Raw genomic sequence first — 13,242 nt, forward strand, 5'->3', positions numbered from 1 at the left:
TTTTTTTTTTTTTTTTTTTAGACAGAGTTTCACTCTTGTTACCCAGGTTGGAGTGCAATGGCACGATCTCGGCTCACCGCAACCTCCGTGTCCTGGGTTCAGGCAATTCTCCTGCCTCAGCCTCCTGAGTACCTGGGATTACAGGTATGCGCCACCATGCCCAGCTGATTTTTTGTATTTTTAGTAGAGACGGGGTTTCACCATGTTGACCAGGATGGTCTCGATCTCTTGACCTCGTGATCCACCTGTCTCGGCCTCCCAAAGTGCTGGGATTACAGGCTTGAGCCACCGCGCCCGGCCGATGCTGCTTCTTATCTGTAGAAACACTTGTTCATCTCTCTGAGCTTCTGTCTCCACAGTGTACATGTAACTCATCCTGTTATTGTGCCTAATGAAACAGACCACTCAAGTCTGCACACTGGCAACCAGCACAGGGCAGCACTTTCATGACAACTCGTCTCTGTCCTTCCGACAATAAACCAGCTCTACAGGGGTTCCATCCTGGTGGTCTGGTGGAAACAAACCCCATACTCTGTTGCCTAATTGTTTCATTCTTTTTGGGACCTGGGCTTCTGTTCAGAGCCCAGAGCAATACATTGCACTAGAGGTGTGAAGTGGGTGCAGCTCAGAGTTGCCCCCATAGGTATGGACCTTCCAGAGGCCAGTCTGCCTCCAGCTCAGAAGAGGCTTGCAAGAGCAGCGGATGCGTGCTGGAGCTGCACTCCACACAGCTGAAGCGCCCTTCACATTATCAGCACAATCAAGGGAGTCTAAATTGGCCCACAATGAACGAGCCCAGAACACCCCGTTCACTTCTAAAATGAAGAGCTCTTAAAAAATGTGAAGAACTGAATTTGGAAAGGATCGAGGATTTGGGCATGAACAGTGCAGAACAATTTAATGTTATTGAAGCTTTTCAACTTTTTCTTTATTTTTTTTTTAGATAAGCATTTCATTTTGGAAGTGACTCAAATAATGCTCTATTACTACATTGAGCACATGACTGACTTGAAAATGCAATCACCCCATACTAAGAAATAAATCCCCAAAGTTCCCAAGCTGGGAAGAAATATGGAGGGAAGGCAGCACTCAATTCTTCTGTACACCTGGAATAGCTTCACTGTCCCACTCCACCTCTCCAAACCCTGTGCTTTTAACCCCAAGCTTAAATGCTGCCTCTTTGATGCCTTTTAATTCAGATTTGCTGATGTGCATTGAATGCCTACTATCATCGACCCAATTTCTCACTTGTGGAGTCCTTTAGTCCTCATGGCAACTCTGTAATGTAAGTGGCCCTTATCTCTATTTGACCCCTGAGGAAACAGGATCACAGAAGCATGGACCTGACCTCAGAATTTCCAAGAATTTCAGAGAACCTGTGAGCTGCTTTAATTCCTCATTCAGGAGAGGGAGAATGGGTCTACACTTGATGAAACAAAGAATACACTTTGCCCAACGAGGAAGACTTAACCAATTAAGAAGTCCTTGTCCTCAGTACCTTGAGATGGCATAGAAAAGCACTGAGATTTGAATTCAGAAAACGTGAGCTCCAACCACCAGAAATAGGTCATTTTTCTCATCTATAACACACGGAGATCTAATGGGTGAATGGAAGAGGAGATGAGACAGCAGATGGGAAACGCTTGGCCCAGGTATTTGGCATTGACTCTTAGGCATCACTGCAATGGATCTCTACCTGGACTTTGAATTGCTGTGAAGCCCTGTAGCCATGGATGCCGTCTGCCCTGCCAGGCTCTGGGCATTCCACTGGATCCCCACCACCAGCCCCAGGAGATGGCTTCTCACTGGATAGAGGAGACAGGAAATAAACACCTAAAGAAGCAAGGACAAAGACACCCAGGAGTTTCTTGTTTGTGCTGCGAGCAGGCCCATTGCTCACAAGGATATGTCTCAGAGAAATACTCCAGGGGATTGAGAGGGTTATGATCTCTCCTCTGTGCTGGGCAGTCACCAGCAGACCAAAGGCACAGCAGACCTCTAGGAGACTCTTGATACTACGTTGCATGGCCTGCCCTCTGGACAGACAGGAGCTCTGAGGCCCAGATCAGGAAAAAGCTGATGGTTCAGATACACTCACACCAGGATCTATGTCTCCTGACTTCTAGACCTGGACCCCATAACTGGCCTCCCCTTGGGGTATAAGAAACACTGATATTGTACAACTACTATTTCTAAATTTCCAGGGCATCTTCTCATTAGTAAATAAAGGCCTTTATGGGAGCTATAAATAAGGACATTCCACCAGCATTCTGTCCTGTTTCCTCTTGCTCTCCAACTCAGGACCTCTTCCAGGATGATCCCAGCCATGTTCACGGCTTCAACTACAGACTTCAGACTGGAAGCTTCTGAACTCATTTCTTTAGTTCAGATCTTCATGCTTTTGTGTCCCAAGAACTGCTGGGCGTCTTTACAAGGTTATGATACAGGAATTTCAAATTCAACATTTCTTAGAGGGAGCTACATTCTTCCCTCCACTCATGCTAAACAAGCCAACAAATAAAATAATTGCAAATGGTAGTAACGAACGTAGTGCTTCAAAGAAAAGAAAAAATGGGGCTTCATTCTCAGATAAGAGTAAAGAGAAAGGACCTCTTGAACTTGAAGGGGTTTAAATTGAGATCTGCAAGATAAGGAGAAATTAACCAGCTGAAGAGGAACCACTGAGCAGCCGGAACAGCGTGTGCTGAAGCTGTGGGGTGGGAAAGAGCTTGGCCTGTTGGGGAAAGGAAAGAGGGCCACGTGCTTCCAGAGAGAGGAGGGGAGCTCCTGGGGAGGACATGGCAAAAAACCAATTGTGCAGGGAATTTGGGAGTTGAGATATGATTTTAAATACAATGACAAGCATTAAAGGAAGAAGACACTGACAGCAAACAAGTGTCAGAGCCACGGTGGATTTCATGAGCTTGCATGCCTTGGCTTGCATGCCTTGGCCTTTGCCTGGCAAGGTGGCACGTTGGAGGCGGGCTTCTCCAACCTTTCCTGGGTCGGTGTCCTGTTTGAGAAGGTTTTATTGCAAGTTCCTCAGCATGGACTTAATTGCTTACTGGCATTGCAGTGAGGGACTTCAGCGTCAGCTACAAAATGCTTATCTTGGGAAACAAACCCACCCTGGTCGACACAGATGGCTGGGCGAGGGGCTGATCTTAGTTGCCAGAATATTTGTATTCCCAGCACCCAATGCTCACGTGGGGCATCTTCAGGAATATGAAAAATAGATCAAGAGATTTTTTATTTTGGAGTCAGGGGAAAGGATGAGACTGGCAAAACATTGAAAGTTTCCTTGATACATAGTTTAAAATGTTTGTAAATATTTAACGGAAACACCAAGCAATAAACTCAAATTATTGCCTAGTGCTGAAAAGAACTAGCGGGTAATTTATCAACGAATAGGGAGGGATGGATACTGTATTTTACTGGGGCACACACATTCTGACATACTAATGGGGATCGTGTCAGTTAAATGTTGACATGTATCGAATCATGGCCCAGCCTAAATGCCTTAGTCATGGCAGGGGGTTAAAAAAGAGAATATTTGAGAATAATGTGAATTAAAAAGGCAAGTTAGTTTAAATTTCTGTTTGGTACGCCCCCAGGCCTACAAGTCCAATGGGAATACATTCTAGCTAGGGCTTGATGAATGGCCTTAATGAAGTTGGACAAGTTGGAATACATGCATAAAATGATTTTAAATATTGATACGATGTCATTGTGTGTCTGAAGATATTGAAATGTTCATTCTCCCAGCAAGACAGGTTCCATCTAATTTATTAAAGGTGGAAATGATTATTTACATTTGAAAATGGAATGTGTGCCCAGATAGAAGCTTGGGCAATAAAATGATTATTGCATTTAGGGAAACAGATATAGTCCATCTTCTGGAAAGGGAAAAATTAAAACAGGTCTTGGTGCAAATGCCTTGGAGTTCATGGTGGCTGTTAAGGAAACAATTGTAATTGCTTTTAAGGTGATCATTTCAGATTCCTGTGATATGGATGCATGTCGATCTTTTAAGAATAGTTAATGAGGCTTAATCTGCTTATGTGGAGGAGAAGGCATGGTGGAAAGTCTTCCGGCATGTGACGGGAGCCACCCCGCTTTCCCCCGGTGTGTCTATTAGGACATTTCTGTGACACTGCCTGGCATCTGCAGCCTGCTACGTTGCTCACTGATGGAAAGAAGAGGCCTGGCGTGGTAGTGGAAAGCTGAGCTCTGTTGTGATATGAGAATTTCTATGGAGAATGCCTCCGGGCAGCTGTCTGCCTCGTGTGTTCGACATTAGGGCTGTGTAGCAAGCCAGAGTAGAAGTGTATTAAAGCTAGCAGGCAGTGCAGAGTCAGCTGGAGGTTCGGAAGTGCTAACTAGGCTGAGGGACCAACGGAGGACCCAGGTATAAAAATAAAGTCACCGCAAGCCTATTTCATTTCCTGCCTATGCATCTTGTCTTGAAGAGCTAATTGCACCTTGCTGGATGTGAGGTTTTTGCTCGTGGAAAGCAGCCTAAGTGCTGTACTCACTATCCCATTATTTCCTATTAATTTCCCATTCTTTTCACTATGCCTGTGCATGGGTGACAGACAGGACTTACTGAAGCACCAGTTTCCTCCTTCATCACTGTACCCATTGCCACTACCAAATCCCTCCAGCCAAACTGCCCAGCACCCAAAAATGGCAGCAGGAACACACAAGGAGCTATAGTCAGGATCAACAGATAGGCGTCATGGCAATTCATTCATTCATTCAGTCATTCATTCCACATTTACTGAGCACCTGCTGTCATCTCAAATAGCTGTGTGACCCTGGGCGAGTTACTTAACATCTCTTTCCCCCAGTTTTCGCATTTGAACATGGGAAGAGTGACAGCAACCACATCATAAGAATAACACAAGGATTCGATGAGCTCGTATATATAAGGCCCATTGAACAATATCTAGTTTATGGTAAAAGCTCAATAAATATTGGTGTTATTGTTGATCCTGCTATTATTAGAGACCGTTTCGGACACTGAAGTAGATAGATAAGGAAAATAAAGCCTCTGTCCTCGAGAAGTACATGGTCATGTAAATGAAAATAAAACACACTTTGGTGGGATCATCATTATTACTATTAATTGAGCATTGAGTACCAGACATTGTGCCAGAGCTCTATATATGCTTTGGCACTTGCCCTTGCCAATCCTCCTTTGAGTTAGAAATTATGATTTCCCTTTGTGGACAAGGCAATTCAGCCTCACAGAAGTCAAGTAACAAAAGTTGCAACAAACAGCACAACCAAGAACCTAGGTTTTTCTTCCCTTCTGTGTCTCATTAGATCTCAGAAACTAGGAGAGGGGGCATAACATGCCCAAGGTCCCTGCCAGCCCTGACAGAGCTGGTGCCGGGGCTGCCCCTGCCCCACATGCTTGCTGGTGCACTGTGTTCTCTTCTTTGAGTCTTGTAGCTTGAGGCTCATTATGGGCATCCTTGGGAACCAGGAAAAGAGACAATCAGTGATGGATTTTTTTTCCTAAATAGAATTTGGGGGCCTCCACTGCCTTCCCAATATAATTAAGACAGCATAAATTTTAATCACGTTGACAAGGGGACAGGGCTTCCAGCTTATGGTCTTCTGTGCTAACAAAAGACTCACTTTCACTACAGGCATGGCAGAGGTCAATGTCCTTCTTGCATCTTGAGCCCTCTTGACCTAGACATACACAACATAGGATGCAAATTGCATTGACTGTGGCCACTTCTTCCCATGCTGGCCACGGCCAGGCTAGCCTCCTGCTTCTTAACTGTGATTAGCTTAAAACAAAAAGTTTTCCAAAGCAACTCACTGCAGTATTAAACAATTATTGCAGTAGAGAGTGAAGTGAATTCATAATATTATTATTATAAAATAAATGATTAAACATCTCCGACGAGGCAGCCTTTGCATACAGCAACTCATTTAACCCTCAGATAGGCATGAAGCATGCATGTGCACACACATGTAACATGATCACCGAATTCATACATGAGGAAAAGCTTCACATGTGTCTGAGGTTACTCAGTTCTGCCATACTAAAGGTGGGTTTTAATTCTGTGTCTGAAATCCAGAGCCTGAGCCCAAAGAAGTTCACTTTAAGATTCAGGGCTTTCAGACATGAGTTCCTGTACTGTGGCCAAGTGACAGGATGATCAGGGTGAGCTGCCTCTTCTCTCAACCCCAGTACATCCACTATATAGTTAGGGAGTTGATCACAATGTTGCTTAGTCTGCCTGTGCACCCATGTAACTGGCACATGCTATGAATGTGTATACTGAAGAGAAATAAATGGTTGAGGTTGACCTTGAAAGTCAGACAGTACTGAGTTTTATCCATTGACCTTAGACAAGTCATTTCTCATCTTTAAACCTAGCCACCTTTTCAAGGTAACAGGGACAATACGATGCCCTGATTACCTGTTTCATACAGTTGGGGTGAAGAGCAAATGTGATAACACTTAATGCTTTGTGACAACTCTGAGTGCAATAAGTCCTCAATGAAGAGATGCTATTAGAATTAAAATAGTTATTAGGGCTGGGTGCTCAAAAATATTTCTGAAATAATCATTGAATGCAGGTAGTCTCCAATTTATTCCCTGCTTAAATAATTAAGTTTTTATATCTTCCTCAATAAAGGAGTTGTCCTGCTACTAAATGAAAAGCAATTTATGCCTACTTTAAATATATCCACAGTATTTATCTTAAATAATTATTGTGTGATTCATAGTGTTGTGCTACTCAGTAACATACAAAAGTGCTTCTTCTTTTCAACAAATGAAAACAACTCAACATCTCATATTTACAACAAAAAAATATTTTCTGGTGCTTTTCTTGATTTTGCAAGCAGAAGCACATACAAATTAGATCATATATTCATGGCCCAATTTCTAAAACTCCAGGCAATGACAAAAAGATAGAAATAAAAATTAAAGAAGAAATAGGGAGAGAAGGAAAAGAACTTCTTTAAAAAAAACAAAAAAACAAAAAAAAAAAAAACAGGGCTTTGGGCTGTGTTTGTCTCAGATACACACAAAACAGTACATCCTTATCCAAGCCAACATGAAAATTGGTCCCTAAGGAGGAGAGAAAGGAGGAGATAAAAAACAACATTCTGGAGAGCTTCTGGTCATAGTTGGTGATGAAGACCCTGTTCACCAGCTACCACTTACTGACCGTATTGAATACACGTGGTGGATCCAACCTCTTTCTTTAATCCAGAAGCAATCCTTCATAGGCTCCTTCCTTCAGTCATCATCTACTGAGCCTGTTTGATGTCACATACTGTGTTTGGGCTGTCTGAGACGGGATACACACAAGTCAGGATAAGACACAATGAAGAAGAAGACATCAAGTTACTTACTTGAGAAACAGGGGAAGGAGTGGCTGTGCCCCCACTGACCTTCAACAAATCCTTGGCTTGCTACAGTTCTACTATATGAAAAGTGGAGCCAATAGCATCTGTCTTATAAGACTGCTGAGAGGTCAATCAGAACCCATATGTAAAGGTATTTGAACCTAACAGATGTGCAAAAAATTATCTCTCATTTTCCTGCTCATCTTGCATCAGTTTTGACGTTTAAACTACTCATCACTTTTTCTCTTCTATTCCTGTTTAATCAATGAATTCCTTTCTTGTCATTTAGATTAGACTAGGACTTTTTCAGGACCATGTGGTAGTCATTAGTGCTGCTTACCACAGATTGCCAGCTCTCCACTTCCACAGCATATTGCAGGATTGCACTTCCTCACCTCCTCGGCTTAGAGTGAGGCTGAGTGATCAGTTCTAGCTTTTAAGATGAGTAGAAGTCATGAATGTTTCTTTCAATTGCTAGGGCCAGATCCCCTAGAATTCTTCCCTGTGGAAACCAGAAATTTGAGATAACAGTGTTTACTTCCTCAACCCAGATCTCACAGTGAGAAGATATGGGGCCAAGCCATCTAATAACAACATAAAATCAGCCTTTGGATTTATAAGTTACTGAGATTCAGGGGGTGTTTGTTATAACAATATAACCTACCTCATCCTGACTAATAGAGAGAGCAGCATACTAATCATGCCATGGAGTCCGGCTCAGGCCATGTACAGAGTTACAGTAAAGGGGACCTAACTGGCTGAGGAGCAAGAAGGGAGGTACATAACTAAAACCTCAGAATTTAGAGGTTTAATTATGGGTTTAATACACTTCCAGATGCCAAAGTATCAATGTTAAAGAAAATTTAAACCAGATAAATGATGATTCTACCATGTTCCAGATGCTGTGCTGAGTGCTGGGGACACACTGAGGAAAAAGACACCATCCTTTAGTAAGGAAAATCAAATTTTAAGAAAAGTCAGCATGGCAGAATAATCGCCAGGAACATGTAAAGCAATGGAGGGAAATACACCCAGGGGTTAAGAAGACAAAAGTCATATCAATGCAGTATGGAATCTGTTCACGCCGGACTGGCTGTCACTACCATATGCGAATGCTCTGAGCAGGTAGATAATCATCCCAGCCAAAGAGCAGTTCGCTGAAAGGTTGTAATGACAATATTATACTTAATGCGTCTGAATGACACCACTGGCCCGTCCATCAGAAATGTGTGCTTTTAAATTATGTTTCCAGTATTAGGACAGAAGTTAAGTTAGGGATCTTGCTCTCAGACTGACACTCTTGCTACCAAAGGCATGACCATACTAATTCTAATTGTATCACTTACAGAAAAGGCATCCACATTTACACTCACCCAAGCCTCACACACAGCCCTGAAGAAATAATGAATTGGAGTCCAGGGGAAGAGATTGACTTGCTGGTAAAAATCTTGGGTTCTAGAGCCAGAATTTCTGGATTCAACCCTTGGCCTTGTCTCCTACTGACTGTTTGACACTTGGCTAGTGACTTGACCTTTAAGTGCCTCTGTTTCTTTATATGTAAAACGGTGATACTAATGGTAACTAAGAGAGATGCTATGAGGACATAATATGTTCATGCATGGAAGACACTTAGACAGTATTAGGCACATGGTTAAATGCTCAAAAGGTATGAGCTGCTAGTATTGTAGTTGCTGTCATTATGCTTATTGCCATTATTAAATCATTAATTCTTAAGGTCATTCAGGTGATAAGTGGAAGAGCGTGGACTCTGACTACATTGTGTTCTGGTGGATTCTGAAGAACCAGGGTGAGAGAAGCAGGTTGTGACCATGTTTACTAGCAATTGAGGACAGGCACAGGCAGAATAAAACCTACATGGTCTGGCCTCCTGGCCACCATGTGGAACCACGGGTTGCTGACCTCTTTCTATGTCAAGGCATCACCATCAAGGTTCACCATTCTTAGACAGCTTACAAGTGTGGCTTTCATTATATCCAATCAACCTCTTCACGTCCCCAAGCTCACCCAACCCTAATTAGCCCAAGGAGAGTCATCCGGATAAGTTGAATATCAAACTCATCAAGAAACTCTTGTACTGATTATAGGTGCTACAAGCGGCCATAACAGCTCGATGTCTGTCAGGGAACTCCATTGATTATATGCAGTAACTGACGAAATAATAACGGATGGGAAGTTGTTTAGGGTGTTTCTTTTCTTCTCTCTCCTGTCTCCCTGTCTCTCCCTCGGTGATTGCAAGTAAATGAAAGAAAAATTACCCACTGTATGTCAAACACACCGTAACATTACTTCCATACTGTCTGCCAAAGACTAAGAGGCTGACATTTGAAACCAAGAAGCCTCACAGATTGGTGAGAGACTGGGTGAGGATTCCTGAAGAGCAAGTTGTTAATGTTGGGGTGGGGAGGAGATCTGTGCATATCATTTTGATTTGTAAATTGCCAAAGAATCAAAAGTTTACTGAGGAAAATTGGAGACTTTCCCCATTGACTTACCTTATATGCAAATTTCCTATTGACATCAAAAAAGCAGTCTCATTGATCACTTCCTAGTGATTTGACTGGGGGATTTACACTCAGGGAAAACCATTGATTGTAATGGCAATTCCTATTGACTTAAAGAGGTGTTCAGCTCTGATTGGAATCCCAGCAGATGAGCAGCTATCCACTTTCAATCATCTACAAATCAACTTGCAGCCGTCACACACTGAAAAGCTCCATCTAATCAATTTGGCACCAAGTTTCAAATTTTCCAAGGAGTCCTTTGAAGACATAACAGCAATGAGATGCAAGGTTGGGACCTCCTTCTTTCATGGACCCTTGTCCTGGGATGTTCCCCTGCTTTGTCCCCTGGAGAACTCTTAATTCCCCCTTCAGGGATCAGGTCCTGGTAGGCATAGGAGAGTCATATCCATTTGAAAATAGGAGCCAGAAGAGACCAGGGTGTTGTCTAAGCATACTAGACCATGGCATCCCATTGAGTGGTTTTAATTCCATTTATTCTTTCAACAGTGGTCTATTTTTTTTCCTCCAATACCTACTACATGATAAGCAATGTTCTTGCAGTTGGGGATATACCTGTGAACAAGGCAGTTAAGAAGTACAAGTTTACATACATTTTAGAGGGGGAGACAGCAGAGAAGTAAGCAAATAAAGGATGAAGATATTTCAAATGGTGATAAGTGCAATAAAAAATAATAAGATAGCTGCTGTTCTGTGATAGTCTCGAAGAAAAACGAAGAAGAAGGAGATAGCATTATGAGCCAAGAAGGATATGGCAATATTTTAGCCTGGGTCATAGGAGAGTAGAAATTCTGCTGACCTGGATAATTCCATGTTTGTCTACATCCTCCTTTTGCCCTTTCTGCCATGAGACCCCATTGCTTTGTGCTGAGGAGCAGCTAAAATATTTTTATATCAGCTTTTTTTGAAGATGAATGAGAAAGCTGGGGCAAGCAGGCTGGCCCAAGAGGAAGGGGATGATGAGCTCTCCGTGGAGGGAGGCTCCATGTTGCCTTTCTTTTCACCATGAACACATTTGAATTGACTGTGTTCCCTTTTTTTTCTATTCTACATTCAAATTGTCTTAAAATTGCCATTTATTTCTCTATAATAAAGATTTTTTTCTTATTATTATGCAAAAGATAACCTTCACCAATAAAAGAAATTTATTAAGCCCCAAATGGCCCGTGGTGTTTAGTAGAGATGCTATAGAAAGGGAATTGACAGATAGGGGTCTTCGCCCAGGGGGCTTTAGAGTCAGGTGCTATTACACACGCTGGACTCTGAGTTAAGAAGCATTACTTTTAGTTCCAGTTGCACAGCCAACAGCACAGTATGGTAAAGGAGAAGGAAAATCATCAATTTTTGCTTGAGACAAATCTGGGTTCAAATCCAAGCCACGTCCCTCACTAATGGCATTGTGGCCTTGGAAACTTTACCTCTCAGACCTTCAATTTTCTCGTCTGTCAACTCAGAAAAAGTATTCCCTCACTGTGAGATCATTGTGAAGACTGGAAATACTGCATGTTGTGCCTGGCCTAAAATAGAGGCTTCATTCGTGGGAGCTAATATTTGCATTAACGATGTAGGCAAGTCTTTTCCGTTCTTTGTATCCTAATGTCTTACGGAAACTGGTAGGAGACAGCGTAGTTGAAATAGATAATATCTTTTAAGCCTAAAGTTTGCTAGTATACAGTAACTCGATTTCTTTTGCTTCCTCCACATCTTATTATACTCTGCTTCTCACTTTTCTTACTCCCGTCTGCACACTGCATTCATAAGCCTACCCATGTGTCAGCCCTTTCAGTTAAGGTAATTTGGGGCCCCAATGAGCCAGGTTATTAATTCATGAACTAATGTTTACTGAGCACCTTCTGGACTGCAGGTTCTCTGAAGGCTTCTCTGGAAATGAAGGTGGGGTGAGTTCACATAAGGGAGCATGTTGCTCCAACCTCAGCTCTCCAGAAGTAACATCTTAAATAGGAGAAATGACATCTATATCATGATTACTGCATGAGAGAAAGAACCAAGACTCGCTAATCTCCAGAAGCCTCAGCATATTTCCCTCTACAAGGGGAGTGAGACTAGATCTTATCTAATAGACTGGAGTTGAGGATTTAATGTGATAACAAGTAAAGACCTGGTATAGTACCAGGCGTGCTGCAAGAGTTAATTGAAGGGACATGTGCTGGAGCCCCTGTGAAATCTAACCTAGTGCGATATAAACTCTGAGCTGCTGGTTGGCACCTTCAATCTAAGTCTGTCCGAGAACACCACCAGTAGCACCTGGAAGTAAGGCGAGACACGTTCTGGATGTTATCAGTCAAACCACCTGCTTCCCACTGTACCTAAAACCAGAGAACCTTGGACTTTTACGTTTTGAGAGTCACTGCTTCTCTCTTTTGCTCAGGCCAATTTAAATTGATTTTCTGCTGCTTGCTACTGAAAGCCCTAAGTAATATAGAAGTGTTGTCATTCTTCTAATCTCAGATCTTGAGCCCGACTTGCTCACATGAATTTAATTCCCCAAACTGAGACGGTAATGACCAATGAGAAATTTGTGCTCAGATCATGTACTTTGGAAGGAGGGCTGCTTCATGACTTACAGGGACCTGAGGCGCTTTTGCCTTGGTTTGTTCTTCCTTCATAAATATATTTGGTACTATTATATTTATATTTTTCTTCTGACTACCAAAGAAATTAAAAAACATTTTTGTGGGTCGCGAAAGTACTACAGACCTCTTGCATCTTCATCCGATACCTAATGGGGCTGGAGCTCTATTTGGAGTTTCTGTGTGGCCCATCTCAAGAGAACTGAGTTCGTGGAAGTCCAACCACTTTGCGCCTGTTTCTCTGATGTCATTCATTTGTCTGATTGATTCTCTTTCTTGAGTACGTGTGTCTGAGTTTTATACCTAAGATCATCTTCCAGCCTCGATCCAAGAACCATCAGAATTTGGTGGTACACCCATTTCTGCTGCTATCAATTGGTGTGATCCTTGGCCCTGCCAAGACCCCTTCTCTTTTAAATTTTTACTCATCTCATCTGTGAAATGAAGGGAATGAGTGATGTCTGATGTCTTTTTCCATGCTAAATGCCTTAAATTTTACCTTTCTTTAACACTCCTATTTTTATTTCATGCAATTCCCTTAGCCCAATGTATACTTAACTCACCTTCTCCACTCCCCACAAGAATATATTTGTCTAGACCTTCCTTTAAAATGTGCAAATAACCAGAGCATAAACTAAAAATCAAAAGAAAAAAAAAGAAAGAAGAAAAATGCAGAAAAAAGTAGCTTTAAAACGAGGACCCTTTCGTTATTTTTAGTCTAACCTTCCTTG

Source organism: Sapajus apella, unplaced genomic scaffold, assembly GCF_009761245.1.
Source record: "Sapajus apella isolate SASKATOON/1434 unplaced genomic scaffold, GSC_monkey_1.0 scaffold20, whole genome shotgun sequence".
NCBI classification, from domain to species: Eukaryota; Metazoa; Chordata; class Mammalia; order Primates; family Cebidae; genus Sapajus; species Sapajus apella.